At 44.9% G+C, this 13,964-nt stretch overlaps 1 protein-coding gene across 1 annotated transcript in view; it reads right to left on the reverse strand.

Annotated features, from left to right (window-relative positions):
- Window positions 1–12,476, reverse strand: part of LOC135505269 (zinc finger MIZ domain-containing protein 1-like) — a 341,310-nt gene extending 328,834 nt beyond the window's left edge. Inside the window, exon 1 of the mRNA XM_064924479.1 lies at window positions 12,259–12,476. The gene's annotated coding sequence lies outside the window, so the exon portion shown is untranslated. The remainder of the gene's footprint in view (window positions 1–12,258) is intronic.
- Between the last annotated feature and the right edge of the window lie 1,488 nt (window positions 12,477–13,964).

A 13,964-nucleotide genomic window follows, 5' to 3' on the forward strand; every position in this document is an offset into this window, starting at 1 on the left:
ACACGCGTTGTTTTCATTACAGCCCAACTATGACCTCTGACCTGAACCCCTCGTGGTTTTCATTACAGCCCAACTATGACCTCTGACCTGAACCCCTCGTGGTTTTCATTACAGCCCAACTATGACCTCTGACCTGACACGCGTGGTTTTCATTACAGCCCAACTATGACCTCTGACCTGAACCCCTCGTGGTTTTCATTACAGCCCAACTATGACCTCTGAGCTGACACGCGTGGTTTTCATTACAGCCCAACTATGACCTCTGACCTGACACGCGTGGTTTTCATTACAGCCCAACTATGACCTCTGACCTGACACGCGTGGTTTTCATTACAGCCCAACTATGACCTCTGACCTGACACGCGTGGTTTTCATTACAGCCCAACTATGACCTCTGACCTGAACCCCTCGTGGTTTTCATTACAGCCCAACTATGACCTCTGACCTGACACGCGTGGTTTTCATTACAGCCCAACTATGACCTCTGACCTGACACGCGTGGTTTTCATTACAGCCCAACTATGACCTCTGACCTGACACGCGTGGTTTTCATTACAGCCCAACTATGACCTCTGACCTGACAGTTGAGAATCGAGACAAGACTACAGTGTAATTTCAGCCTAGCATCAACAGCCGTGGCATCAAGCCAACTTTAATCAACTATGTCAGACCCTTTTAATGAATCAAAGGTTTCTGTTGCCGACCCGCAAACACACACACACACACACACACACACACACACACACACACACACACACACACGCCTGCCAAACAGCCGGTAACAGACTCGTTTTCTGCCGGCTACTTTTTCCCCCACTTCATAAATTAAAAATAGGCTTCTTTCGATTTCAAAGTTTCATTTGTCTAGTCAGAAAAGTCCGTATGAAGGACATGCATGTTGTAACAGAGGAGGCACTGGCTACATGACCTTTTTCCTCTGCCAACAAAATGAGTAATGAACAGAACAAATCCATAGCAGAGTAGTTTACTAGTGGGGTTGTTGCTGTGCGTTCTACGCCAGATAAATATTTATGTCGAAGGCGTATTCAACGTTGCGAGTGCCGTAGGGAGAGAAACACACATTCGGTCAAGCAATCAATGCACAACAAAATCTTAATGCAGAGGTGGGGAAAAACAACTTTGAAAGCAGTTGATGGCCTATTTTAAAAAGAGGAGGATCCCAGCTTTCCAGGGCTACAACCCTAGGTGAACGGATGATCTCTGCATGTGTATTTCCCACCGTGAAGCATGGAGGAGGAGGTGCTATGATGTGGGGGAACTTTACTGGTGACACTGTCTGTGTTTATTTAGAATTCAAGACACATTTAACCAGCATGGCTACCACAGCACTCTGCTGTGATACTCCATCCCATCTGGTTTGAGCTTAGTGGGACTATCATTTGTTTTTCAACAGGACAATGACCCAAAACTAGAGGTTGACTGATTATGATTTTTCAAAGCCGATACCGATTAAAAATCGTCCAATATTTTTATATATATAAATAAATTACAATTTCAACAATACTGAATGAACACTTATTTTAACAAAAACAAAGTGTTGGCGAAGAAAGTAAAAGTGCAATATGTGCCATGTAAGAAAACTAACGTTTCAGTTCCTTGCTCAGAACATGAGAACATATGAAATCTGGTGGTTCTTTTTAACATGAGTTTTCAATATTCTTAGGTTGTAGGTTGTAGTTATTATAGGACTATTTCTCTCAATACCATTTGTATTTCATATACCTTTTGACTATTGGATGTTCTAATCGGTACTTTAGTATTGCCAGCCTAATCTCGGGAGTTATGACTTAAAGTCATAAACAGCGCAATGCTTGAAGCACAGCGAAGAGCTGCTGGCAAATGCAGGAAAGTGCTGTTTGAATGAATTCTTACGAGCCTGCTGCTGCCTACCACCGCTCAGTCAGACTGCTCTATCAAATCATAGACTTAATTATAATATAATAATACACAGAAATACGAGCCTTAGGTCATTAATATGGTCAAATCCATACAACTTTTATTCTTTCAGTGAAATGCGGAATCATTCCGTATTTTATCTAACGGGCAGCAAACCTAAGTCTAAATATTGCTGTTACATTGCACAACCCTTCAATGTTATTTAATAATTATGTAAAATTCTGGCAAATTAATTACGATTCTTTGTTAGGAAGAAATAGTCTTCACACAGTTGGCAACGAGCCAGGCGGCCCAAACTGCTGCATTTACCCTGACTCTGTTTGCACTGAACACAAGAGAAGTGACACAATTTCCCAAGTTGAAAGACATTCATGATAGCAGGCAACATTAACTAAATATGCAGGTTTAAAAACATGTACTTGTGTATTGATTTTAAGAAAGGCATGGTTAGGTTCACATTGGTGCAACGACAGTGCTTTTTTCGCGAATGCTCTTGTTAAATCACCCGTTTGGCGAAGTAGGCTGTGATTCAATGATAAATTAACAGGCATCGCATTGATTATATGCAACGCAGGACAAGCTAGATAAACTAGTAATATCATCAACCATGTGTAGTTAACTAGTGATGTGAAGATTGATTGTTCTTTATAAGATACATTTAATGCTAGCTAGCACCTTACCTTGGCTCCTTGCTGCACTCGTGTAACAGGTAGTCAGCCTGCCACGCAGTCTCCTCGTGGAGTGCAATGTAATCGGCCATAATCGGTGTCCAAAAATGCCAATTATCGATTGATAGGAAAACTTGAAAATCGACCATGCCAATTTTTTATTTTATTTTACTAGGCAAGTAAGTTAAGAACAAATTCTTATTTTCAATGACAGCCTAGGAACAGTGGGTTAACTTCCTTGTTCAGGGGCAGAATGACAGATTTTTACCTTGTCAGCTCGGGGATTCAATCTTGCAACCTTTCAGGTTACTAGTCAAACGCTCTAACCACTAGGCTACCTGCCACCCCCATTAACCTCTACCCAAAACACATCCAGGCAGTGTAAGGGGTATTTCACCAAGAAGGAGAGTGATGGATTGCTCCATCAGATGACCTGGCTTCCACAATCACCACCGACCTCAACCAAATTGAGATGGTTTTGGAATGAGTCGGACCGCTGAGTGAAGGAAAAGCAGCCAACAAGTGCTCAGCATATGTGGGAACTCTTTCAAGACTGTGAAAAGCTGTCATCAAGGCAAAGGGTGGCTATTTGAAGAATCTCATATATAAAAAAAATAAACAATTGGTTACTACATTATTTTGGTTACCATATTTGTTATGTCATAGTTTTGATGTCTTCACTATTATTCTACAATGTAGTAAAAAATAAAGAAAAACCCTTGAATGAGTAGGTGTTTTAAAGCTTTTGATTGGTAGTGTATATCAACAATCCTCCAAAGGACCATGCTTCTCTGTATAACATTGCTCTGGTTTTGTATGTAATCACTCCACATCTTTCTGCTCAATACCACAATGTCTTTTACCAATCTGGGCGGTGGAATCAAAACATTAAATTGTACCAGAGGCCACCAAAACAGAGCTTGTTGTGCAAATAAAAATTGCCCCCGGAACCAACTAGACAGCCCAAAAAACCCTGGCTGGCTATTCTACACACCAGTGTTTCCCCTTCATGCATATATCATGCTCTCCACCCAATCGTCCTTCATGTCTGTCTGTGTCTTGGACTGCCTGCCTGTTTATCTGTGTCTCTGTTGATCGGTCTCTGTCTGCTTGTCTGTTCTACACCATAGGAATAGAATCATCTGCCAGTCCACCCATTATGACATCACTGACTTCTATAGTTCTATAGATTCTACTTCTATGCTCTACTCCGCCTCCCTCCAGTCTGTACAATAACTGCCATCAGCACTAGGCAAACCAGAAAAGCACAGAGTGCACACTATAATGTGATTAAATGTTCTGTGATCTGGCGCCCCTCCCAACTACCTCTCCCATCCCTCCCTCTCTCTCTCTCTCTCTCTCTTCCCGCTCTGAATTCAATTCTATTAAATGGGCTTTATTAGCATGGGAAACATATGTTAACATTGCCAAAGCAAGTGAAGTAGATAATATACAAAAGTGAAATAAACAATAAAAATCAACAGTAAACATTGCACTCGTAGAAGTTCCAAAAGAATAAAGACATTACAAATGTCATATTATATATATATATATATAAATATATATATATATATATATATATATATATAATTATATAAATATATATATAAATATGTGTGTCTCTCTCTCTGAGTAGTGTTTATAAAATAGAACCCCCATGTTAACAGTCAACAGCATCCTGACTATGTGGAGTAGAGTTTATTATGATCCCGTATGTGTCTGTGTCTGTGTCATTAGAAAGTTGTGGTACAGTGTGTGGTAGTATTGGTGGTGTGTGGTAGTGTTGGTGGTGTGTGGTAGTATTGGTGGTGTGTGGTAGTGTTGGTGGTGTTGTGGTATGGTGTGTGGTAGTGTTGTGGTGTGTGGTAGTGTTTGTGGTGTTGGTGGCGTGTGGTAGTGTTGGTGGTGTTGTGGTACAGTGTGTGGTAGTGTTGGTGGTGTTGTGGTACAGTGTGTGGTAGTGTTGGTGGTGTGTGGTAGTGTTGGTGGTGTTGTGGTATGGTGTGTGGTAGTGTTTTGGTGTGTGGTAGTGTTTTGGTGTGTGGTAGTGTTGGTGGTGTGTGGTAGTGTTGGTGGTGTTGTGGTATGGTGTGTGGTAGTGTTTTGGTGTGTGGTAGTGTTTTGGTGTGTGGTAGTGTTGGTGGTGTTGGTGGTGTGTGGTAGTGTTGGTGGTGTTGTGGTATGTGGTAGTGTTGGGGTGTGTGGTAGTGTTGTGGTACAGTGTGCGGTAGTGTTGGTGGTGTTGTGGTATGGTGTGTGGTAGTGTTGTGGTGTGTGGTGGTGTTGGTGGTGTTGTGGTATGGTGTGTGGTAGTGTTGTGGTGTGTAGTATAGTCTGTGGTAGTGTTGGTGTTGTGGTATGGTGTGTGGTAGTGTTGTGGTGTGTGGTACGGTATGTGGTAGTGTTGGTGGTGTTGTGGTACGGTGTGTAGTAGTGTTGGTGGTGTTGTGGTACAGTGTGTGGTAGTGATGGTGGTGTTGTGGTATGGTGTGTGGTAGTGTTGGTGGTGTTGTGGTATGGTGTGGGGTAGTGTTGTGGTGTGTAGTAGTGTTGGTGGTGTTGTGGTAGTGTTGTTGGTGCTGTTGTGGTATGGTGTGTGGTAGTGTTGGTGGTGTGTGGTAGTGTTGGTGGTGTTGTGGTATGGTGTGTGGTAGTTTTTTGGTGTGTGGTAGTGTTTTGGTGTGTGGTAGTGTTGGTGGTGTTGGTGGTGTGTGGTAGTGTTGGTGGTGTTGTGGTATGTGGTAGTGTTGGGGTGTGTGGTAGTGTTGTGGTACAGTGTGCGGTAGTGTTGGTGGTGTTGTGGTATGGTGTGTGGTAGTGTTGTGGTGTGTGGTGGTGTTGTGGTATGGTGTGGTAGTGTTGTGGTGTGTAGTATAGTCTGTGGTAGTGTTGGTGGTGTTGTGGTATGGTGTGTGGTAGTGTTGTGGTGTGTGGTATGGTATGTGGTAGTGTTGGTGGTGTTGTGGTATGGTGTGTAGTAGTGTTGGTGGTGTTGTGGTACAGTGTGTGGTAGTGACGGTGGTGTTGTGGTATGGTGAGTGGTAGTGTTGTGTGGTACGGTATGTGGTAGTGTTGGTGGTGTTGTGGTACAGTGTGTGGTAGTGTTGGTGGTGTTGTGGTATGGTGTGCGGTAGTGTTGTGATATGGTGTGCGGTAGTGTTGGTGGTGTTGTGGAATGGTGTGTGGTAGTGTTGTGGTACGGTGTGTGGTAGTGTTGATGGTGTTGTGGTACAGTGTGTGGTAGTGTTGGTGGTGTGTGGTAGTGTTGGTGGTGTGTGGTATGGTGTGTGGTAGTGTTGGTGGTGTGTGGTAGTGTTGGTGGTGTTGTGTTATGTTGTGTGGTAGTGTTGGTGGTGTTGTGGTACAGTGTGCGGCAGTGTTGGTGGTGTCGTGGTATGGTGTGTGGTGGTGTGTGGTAGTGTTGGTGGTGTTGTGGTACGGTGTGCGGTAGTGTTGGTGGTGTTGTGGAATGGTGTGCGGTAGTGTTGGTGGTGTGTGGTAGTGTTGGTGGTGTTGTGGTAGTGTTGTTGGTGCTGTTGTGGTATGGTGTGTGGTAGTGTTGGTGGTGTTGTGGTATGGTGTGCGGTAGTGTTGGTGGTTTGTGGTAGTGTTTGTTGTGTGCGGTAGTGTTGTTGTTGGTGTGTAGTAGTGTTGTTGGTGGTGTTGTGGTATGGTGTGCGGTAGTGTTGGTGGTGTTGTGGAATGGTGTGCGGTAGTGTTGGTGGTGTTGTGAAATGGTGTGCGGTAGTGTTGGTGGTGTGTGGTATGGTGTGTGGTAGTGTTGGTGGTGTTGTGGTAGTGTTGTTGGTGGTGTTGTGGTATGGTGTGTGGTAGAGTGTGGTAGTGTTGGTGCTGTGTGGTATGGTGTGTGGTATTGTTGGTGGTGTTGTGGTGGTATAGTGTGTGGTAGTGTTGGTGGGGTGTGGTAGTGTTGGTGGTGTTGTCGTAGTGTTGGTGGTGTTGTGGTACAGTGTGTGGTAGTGTTGGTGGTGTTGTGGTAGTGTTGTTGTATGGTGTGTGGTAGTGTTGGTGGTGTTGTGGTACAGTGTGTGGTAGTGTTGTGGTATGGTGTGTGGTAGTGTTGTGGTATGTGGTAGTGTTGGTGGTGTTGTGGTATGTGTGTGGTGGTGTTGTGGTATGGTGTGCGGTAGTGTTGTGGTATGGTGTGCGGTATTGTTGTGGTACAGTGTGTGGTAGTGTTCGCGGTGTCGTGGTATGGTGTGTGATAGTGTTGTGGTGTGTGGTAGTGTTGATGTTGTTGTGGTATGGTGTGTGGTAGTGTTGTGGTGTGTGGTAGTGTTGGTGGAGTTGTGGTATGTGTGTGGTGGTGTTGTGGTATGGTGTGCGGTAGTGTTGGTGGTGTTGTGGTATGGTGTGCGGTAGTGTTGGTGGTGTTGTGGTATGGTGTGCGGTAGTGTTGGTGGTGTTGTGGTAGTGTTGTTGGTGGTGTTGTGGTATGGTGTGCGGTAGTGTTGGTGGTGTGTGGTAGTGTTGGTGGTGTTGTGGTAGTGTGTGTGGTAGTATTGGTGGTGTGTGGCAGTGTTGTTGTTGGTGTGTGGTAGTGTTGTTGGTGGTGTTGTGGTATGGTGTGTGGTAGTGTTGGTGGTGTTGTGGTATGGTGTGCGGTAGTGTTGGTGGTGTTGTGGTAGTGTTGTTGGTGTTGTTGTGGAATGGTGTGCGGTAGTGTTGGTGGTGTGTGGTAGTGTTGGTGGTGTTGTGGTAGTGTGTGTGGTAGTATTGGTGGTGTGTGGTAGTGTGTGTGGTAGTGTTGGTGGTGTGTGGTAGTGTTGGTGGTGTTGTGGTATGGTGTGTGGTGGTATTGTGGTATGGTGTGTGGTAGTGTTGGTGGTGTGTGAAAGTGTTGGTGGTGTGTGGTATGGTGTGTGGTAGTGTTGGTGGTGTGTGGTAGTGTTGTGGTACGGTGTGTGGTAGTGTTGGTGGTGTTGTGGTAGTGTTGGTGGTGTTGTGGTACGGTGTGTGGTGGTGTTGGTGGTGTTGTGGTACGGTGTGTGGTAGTGTTGGTGGTGTTGTGGTACGGTGTGTGGTAGTGTTGGTGGTGTGTGGTACGGTGTGTGGTCGTGTTGGTGGTGTGTGGTATGGTTTGTGGTAGTGTTGGTGGTGTGTGGTACGGTGTGTGGCAGTGTTGGTGGTGTGTGGTAGTGTTGGTGGTGTGTGGTAGTGTTGGTGGTATTGTGGTATGGTGTGTGGTAGTGTTGGTGGTGTTGTGGTACGGTGTGTGTTGGTGTTGTGGTACGGTATGTGGTGGTGTTGTGGTACGGTGTGTGGTAGTGTTGTGGTATGGTGTGTGGTAGTGTTGTGGTATGGTGTGTGGTAGTGTTGTGGTATGGTGTGTGGTGGTGTTGTGGTATGGTGTGTGGTGGTGTTGTGGTATGGTGTGTGGTGGTGTTGTGGTATGGTGTGTGGTGGTGTTGTGGTATGGTGTGTGGTGGTGTTGTGGTATGGTGTGTGGTAGTGTTGTGGTATGTTGTGTGGTGGTGTTGTGGTATGGTGTGTGGTAGTGTTGGTGATGTGTGGTAGTGTGTGTGGTAGTGTTGGTGGTGTTGGTGGTGTGTGGTAGTGTTGGTGGTGTTGTGGTATGGTGTGTGGTGGTATTGTGGTATGGTGTGTGGTAGTGTTGGTGGTGTGTGAAAGTGTTGGTGGTGTGTGGTATGGTGTGTGGTAGTGTTGGTGGTGTGTGGTAGTGTTGGTGGTGTGTGGTAGTGTTGTGGTACAGTGTGTGGTAGTGTTGGTGGTGTTGTGGTACGGTGTGTGGTGGTGTTGTGGTACGGTGTGTGGTAGTGTTGGTGGTGTGTGGTACGGTGTGTGGCAGTGTTGGTGGTGTGTGGTAGTGTTGGTGGTATTGTGGTATGGTGTGTGGTAGTGTTGGTGGTGTTGTGGTACGGTGTGTGGTGGTGTTGTGGTACGGTGTGTGGTGATGTTGTGGTACGGTGTGTGGTGGTGTTGTGGTAGTGTTGTGGTACGGTGTGTGGTAGTGTTGTGGTACGGTGTGTGGTAGTGTTGTGGTACGGTGTGTGGTAGTGTTGTGGTACGGTGTGTGGTAGTGTTGTGGTACGGTGTGTGGTAGTGTTGGGGTACGGTGTGTGGTAGTGTTGGTTGTGGGACTGCCTTTCTTAACTCTATTCCCTGAACTGCATTGTTGGTTAAGGGCTTGAAGCTAAGCATTTTCGGCACATGTGACAAATCAAATTTGATTTTTGATTTTAAAAGTCGAGCTGTGTTATCCATCCAATGAGCTAAAACACCACAGCAAACTGAAGAGCCTTCATTATCCCTTTACTATGTAGCTAACACCTTTTCCCTTGGTTGATAGAGGCTACAGCTAACACCTTTCCTTTGGTTGGTAGAGGAGGCTACAGCTAACACCTTTTCTCTTGGTTGATAGAGGAGGCTACAGCTAACACCTTTTCTCTTGGTTGATAGAGGAGGCTACAGCTAACACCTTTCCCTTGGTTGGTAGAGGAGGCTACAGCTAACACCTTTCCCTTGGTTGGTAGAGGAGGCTACAGCTAACACCTTTCCCTTGGTTGGTAGAGGAGGCTACAGCTAACACCTTTTCTCTTGGTTGGTAGAGGAGGCTACAGCTAACACCTTTCCCTTGGTTGGTAGAGGAGGCTACAGCTAACACCTTTCCCTTGGTTGGTAGAGGAGGCTACAGCTAACACCTTTTCTCTTGGTTGGTAGAGGAGGCTACAGCTAACACCTTTCCCTTGGTTGATAGAGGAGGCTACAGCTAACACCTTTCCCTTGGTTGGTAGAGGAGGCTACAGCTAACACCTTTCTCTTGGTTGGTAGAGGAGGCTACAGCTAACACCTTTTCTCTTGGTTGGTAGAGGAGGCTACAGCTAACACCTTTTCTTTTGGTTGGTAGAGGAGGCTACAGCTAACACCTTTTCTCTTGGTTGATAGAGGAGGCTACAGCTAACACCTTTCCCTTGGTTGATAGAGGAGGCTACAGCTAACACCTTTTCCCGTGGTTGATAGAGGAGGCTACAGCTCTCCAGTCCTTGAGATTGAAGGATTCTATTGGAATCCAGACTGATCAAGCAACATGCCACCTAACAGACAAATGGTCAGACACACAGGGCTGATACCTTAAATCAATGCTTCTTTACAGGTTCCATCGAGAGTGATGTGATGAAGGCCCTATTTTATAGTATTTAATAGTTTGAATCTACAAGCCACCTTTCAAACGCTGAATCACCACTACACGTGGATGGGACCAATTCCACTCTAGGGAGAGAGGTAGGGAGAGAGAGAGAGTAGGAGAGAGAGAGAGGTAGGTAGAGAGAGAGAGAGAGAGGTAGGGAGAGAGAGATAGAGAGAGGTAGGGAGAGAGAGATAGAGAGAGAGAGATAGAGAGAGGTAGGGAGAGAGAGAGGTAGGGAGAGAGAGAGGTGGGGAGAGAGAGAGGTGGGGAGAGAGAGAGGTGGGGAGAGAGAGAGAGGTAGGGAGAGAGAGAGAGGTAGGGAGAGAGAGAAAGGTAGGGAGAGAGAGATAGAGAGAGGTAGGGAGAGAGAGATAGAGAGAGGTAGGGAGAGAGAGATAGAGAGAGGTAGGGAGAGAGAGAGGTAGGGAGAGAGAGAGGTAGGGAGAGAGAGAGGTGGGGAGAGAGAGAGAGGTAGGGAGAGAGAGAGGTAGGGAGAGAGAGAGAGAGGTAGGGAGAGAGAGAGAGGTAGTGAGAGAGAGAAAGGTAGGGAGAGAGAGAAAGGTAGGGAGAGAGAGAAAGGTAGGGAGAGAGAGAAAGGTAGGGAGAGAGAGAAAGGTAGGGAGAGAGAGGTAGGGAGAGAGAGGTAGGGAGAGAGAGAGAGAGAGAGAGAGAGAGAGGTAGGGAGAGAGAGAGAGAGAGAGAGAGAGAGGTAGGGAGAGAGAGAGGTAGGTAGAGAGAGAGGTAGGTAGAGAGAGGTAGGTAGGTAGAGAGGTGTAGAGAGAGAGAGGGGTAGGTAGGTAGGTAGGTAGAGAGAGAGAGGTAGGTAGAGAGAAAGAGAGAGAGGTTGGGAGAGAGGTTGACTTTTAGTCATGTAACCTATTGAAAACATGAAAACCCATCTTGGACCTCTCTTTCAGCACATAAAGACGAGAAACATGTGTTTCTCTCCCTGTTCTTTATTTATAAAATCACAATAGTCGAGAAATAGACACTCCCAAAACATACACTGCAGCCAAAGTAGACAAGTATAGTGGCATGCAACAATTGGGATATTTATCTGAATATTATTATATATTTTTTTGTAACAATAGTCTCCTTTTAAAGTGGCTGTCAAGAGAGAGAGAGAGAGAATGGGAGAGAGGGGGAGAGAGAGAAGGGGAGAGAGGGAGAGAGAGAGAGAGAGAGAGAGAGAGAGAGAGAGAGAGAAGGGGAGAGGGAGAGAGAGAGAGAGAGAGAGAGAGAGAGAGAGAGAGAGAAGGGGAGAGAGAGAGAGAGAGAGAAGGGGAGAGAGAGAGAGAGAGAGAGAAGGGGATAAAGAGAGAGAAGGGGAAAAAAGAGAGAGAGAAAGAAAGAGATAGGAGAGAGAGAGAAGGGGGAGGGAGAGAGAGAGAGAAAGAGCGATAGGGGGAGAAAGAGAAGGGAAGGAAGGGGGAGAGAGAGAGCAATAGGGGGAGAGAGAGAGCGATAGGGGAGAGAGAGAGAAGGGGAGGAAGGGGGAGAGAGAGACAGAGCGAGAGAAAGAAAGAGAGAGAAAGAGAAAGGGAGAGAGAGTTTATCTCTGACAGTGATTAGAGAGCAGAGCAGCTAGGGTGGTGTGCTTCTGGCTTCCCCTCCTCTTGGCGGTTCTTCCTAGACAGATGTACAGGCAGCTATGAAAGGAAAGCTAGTTATGTGTGTGAGAGGCCCGCCGTCAGTCCCTTCTGGATTCAGATCCAGACACTGCCAGAATCAGGGAGTGAATGAGTTCAACCACTAAAACAGTAATAACAGTGGGTTAACACCAACACCAGCTGAACAACCCCTATCAGGTGTGTAACTTCTGCACACACAAGTAGTAAGCTAATGATAAACGTATTACTAAATAATATAGGCCATTATGACGCATATTTCTTATGCATAGGCTACCCTAAACAGCAGGTTAAGTAAATCACATTGTATGATATTCCGATGGTTGTTAATAATGGATGTTAAATTGTAACGCTGATTTTATTCATGGAATTTTGACACATGACAAAGAAAGATTGTTGCACTGCCATGTGTCTCGCTCTACACCAATGCAATCTCCTAAAAGTGACCAGCAAGACACGAACCACATATCTAAATCCACGCGCGCGCACACACACACACACACACACACACACACACACACACACACACACACACACACACACAGAGAGAGATCCGAGTCTTGATCCACCAAAAATCTACGAAACAACACCTCCGCCTCCGCGAAGACCAGGCTTCGGCATCTCGGCTATAACGGACGAAATGCCCAACCTGCCAACTACCCTACAATACGTCTCTATCTCCGTGCGGCGACGTCGCAGCGTTGATTACACGGCAAGCGCCCTAATGTCGCTTCAAGTGGTCACTCCATTGTCGGGGAAACAATCCCAACGAACCAACTGGTAGAAAAACAAAATGACAAAACCCTCCCGAGCGAGAGGTGTTGAACGCGACAGACACGGGCTGCAACCAACAGAACAATCACGGAACTTAACTTACCAGATTTAAAGCGAGTGGCGAAACGACTCGGAGAAAGTCCTCTTTAGTAATATTCAGGATCTTGTTTTTTTTTTTTTTTTTAAATGATCTTCCTCTAGTCACTACCACTGAGAATGACTGGGGCTCAACGTCAGTGGGTGAATCAACTAAGATAGAGAGCACAGTAAGTTGAAGTGTCAAATTACATTGGCCATTCTATTCCCAAAGGGCCATGCTTGGTGGTTAGGAACAAAATGTGTTGCGGATTTCCATTGAGGAACCGTGACAAGAACAGGAAGACACTGGAATGGACTGAGCTTGTCGTCTGGAAGAATTTGACATCTGTTACGCTACACACGGTGTTATTTCATTATATAACGGGGTAATTAAACGTAGACTTATTTAATGATCATAATAATTTATTATTTTTTAGGAATAGGACACTTTATTTGTGAAAAATGTGTAATAAATAAACACAAATATATATATATATATATATATATATATATATATATATATATATATATATATACAAAACATAACATACAGATACAGTAAATATCAACTATCTACTCTGTCACTTTAAAACAAATTAACGTTCACCACCTTTTAAAACACCTTGTTATCAATCTACAAACTGGGATATTTACATGTTATTATTATTATTATTATTGGTACTAATAATAATCCTATCATTATTAGTATGATTACTCTCCAGTTCTCCGCATCATGGATTTCTCCATGTTCCGTGTTTTCCTGGTTGCAGTCTCTGATGGAAAGGTCTGATTAACAAAGGGGTTTTCTCTTTTGGCCAAAAGACCGTCCTCTCTCCTCCTCGCTCCTCCGTGACCCGGAAACCGATAAAGTGGTCGAGGGATTGTGTCAATTCGTTAGTAGGAAAACGGAAGAGTGTCCTCCCCTCATCTTTCACCGAGGATACCAGAGAGGATGAAAAGGCGAAACGAGAGGGAAAACTGGGTCCAAATCTGTCATCTCCAGCAGGTGGCGTTTTTTCGCTTTTTTTCCCACTCATCAACCTAGGAGGTTTTGTATGGAGGTCAATGAGTGTCGAATTTGGTTAACAAAATATCTAATGGCTTATTTGCCACTTGTGGCTTATTTGTTCGTATAGAAGTTCCGTAATGCTTCCAATTGACTCATTCATCCCCCTCCTCTCACCTGTAACTATTTCCCAGGTTGTTGCTGTAAAGGAGAATTTGTTCTCAGTCAATTTGGCTGGTTAAATAAGGGTTCAATAAATAAATAAATACCTTTTTTTACCTTTCAAACGTTTGGGGTCACTTGTTTTTGTTTTTTGAAACAAAAGCATATTTTTTGACCATTAAAATAACATCAAATTCATCAGAAATAGAGTGTAGACATTGTTAATGTTGTAAATGACTATTGTAACTGGAAATGGCTGATTTTGAATGGAATATCTGCAGAGGCGTACAGTGGCCCATTATCAGCAACCATCACTCCTGTGTTCCAATGGCACGTTGTGTTAGCTCATCCAAGTTTATCATTTTAAAAGGCTAATTTATCATTAGAAAACCCTTTTGCAATTATGTTAGCAGAGCTGAAAACTGTTGTTCTGATTAAAGAACCAAAAAAACTGTCCTTCTTTAGACTAGTTGAGTATCTGGAACATCAGCCTTTGTGGGTTCGATTACAGACTCAAAATGGCCAGAAACCAAAACACTTTCTTCTGAAACACTTCAGTCTAT

This window comes from Oncorhynchus masou, chromosome 18, assembly GCF_036934945.1.
Source record: "Oncorhynchus masou masou isolate Uvic2021 chromosome 18, UVic_Omas_1.1, whole genome shotgun sequence".
NCBI classification, from domain to species: Eukaryota; Metazoa; Chordata; class Actinopteri; order Salmoniformes; family Salmonidae; genus Oncorhynchus; species Oncorhynchus masou.